Genomic DNA, 1771 nt, shown 5'->3' on the forward strand with positions numbered 1-1771 from the left:
GCTCATATTTTTATAATTCTAGCTATAGTACATAAAACAAACACTAAAAATCATTCAATTCGAGTAATCCTATTTAATGTAATTTGTATATATAGTAAATTATTGTATTTAAACGTACGCTTACGCCTAGCTGCATACAGTTTTTTTTTCCTTCATTATTTGTTGTTGTTGATTTTCATTTTTTTTTTGTATCTTTTTTTTCTTTAATAATATATAATATAATAATATACTATGTCGCATATAAAAAACAATTACTTAGTATAGAGTATAAGATCGTTCCTTAGTTAAGTTTTTGTTTTTTTTTGTCTCATATTTATTTATATATATAAACGTAAGATCTCGTCCGTCTCTGAAATGAACGTGTTCCCTCGTTCCCCGAAAACTGTAAAAAAAATACGATTGGTGGATCAAAATGGTTCTACATCAGAACGCATTTTCTATTTTGAAGCAGCAATGTGAAGGAGAACTGTCAGTTTTAAAAGATTTCTTTTTTTTATATATCTTTTTTTCTGATTTTCTATTTTAGGCATCAATGAGAGATAATAGTTTTAGTAGAAATAACGCAACAAATATTAATAAAAAAAAATGTAATATATTAATTTTTCGTTCGTTTTATAATTAATCAATTGATTAATTAATAAATCACTTAACAAGTTGGCGCAAATGACGACGGCTATAACTATCACATTATTCAATTTATCCTGTTAGCACGCAAATATTTTTTCTTGTTTCTTTTTTGTAAAAAAGAAAGCAATACGACAAATATACGCTACAACCGTCATAATCATTTTAATTTATAAATACTATTCTTTCATCCATCATTTTCGTAAATTTTACAAATAAATATATATGTATCAATGATAATATATTTAAACAAACATATTTCTAAAGAAGATTTAGAAGTAAAAATAAAAAAATATGCGTCAACGTGTTAAATGTCGCAGACATGCGAGGTGTCACAGAAGTTGTTTTACCGAGAAGAAAAAATCCTTTTACGTAATCTTGCATAACGAAAAACATCGTACACATACAGAATTTAGTAAATAATAAATTTAGAATGTTTCCAATTCGGCAAAACGAGTCTTGGAACATTCTGCATATCTAGGAAAATTTCTTTAACGTAAGACGATTCTAATTTTTCAAGTTGCATCGTATGTACGAGTGTATATTCTTATTTTCTTTTTTTCTTTTTTCTTTCTTCTTTTTTTTTTTTCCTTTTTTTTCTTCAGACAATGACTTTACTAGACATTATTATTATTATTATATAATTAATTTAATGATAATTTTTTTTTCCAAGTAGAATCAACAATGTATCGATCGCATATATATAATCGGCTATCAAATCTCACAACGCACCAAGGATCAGAGAGCATTTTGCATGTTCTTTTCTTTTTTCTTTTTTTTTCTATAAAGAGAGTAAGATAGAGATAGAGAAAAAGAGAAAGATGGATAGATAGATTGTTAAATAGAATGATCCCGGTTTTCGACTTACTCTGAAAAGTAAACCTCGTGGTCGATAAAAGTGCTGTAAGAATCTACTATTACTTTTTTTCAAAGTATAATTTAACGAATTCAATTACGAATGTTACAATTATCTCTATCATTTTAGGAGAAATTTAACGCTAAGTTGCTTATTCCTGTACACTCTTTTCTTTATTTATTTAATTTTATTTGTTGATAATTATATTGCACTAATTTTCAGGAATATACAACTTGCCCAGAAATATATGAAATATGGAATGAGGATAGAAGAAATATATATATATATATA

The 1771-nt window shown here is 26.0% G+C and overlaps 1 protein-coding gene across 2 annotated transcripts in view; it reads right to left on the reverse strand.

Moving 5' to 3' along the window:
* Positions 1-1771, reverse strand: part of LOC106792968 (ran-binding protein 9) — an 11755-nt gene continuing 9984 nt past the window's right edge. For both annotated transcript variants that reach the window (XM_014759515.1, XM_014759507.1), the window contains exon 9: positions 1-382. The gene's annotated coding sequence lies outside the window, so the exon portion shown is untranslated. The remainder of the gene's footprint in view (positions 383-1771) is intronic.

This window comes from Polistes canadensis, unplaced genomic scaffold (assembly GCF_001313835.1).
Source record: "Polistes canadensis isolate GaletaPanama2010 unplaced genomic scaffold, ASM131383v1 scaffold_0, whole genome shotgun sequence".
Classification (NCBI taxonomy): domain Eukaryota; kingdom Metazoa; phylum Arthropoda; class Insecta; order Hymenoptera; family Vespidae; genus Polistes; species Polistes canadensis.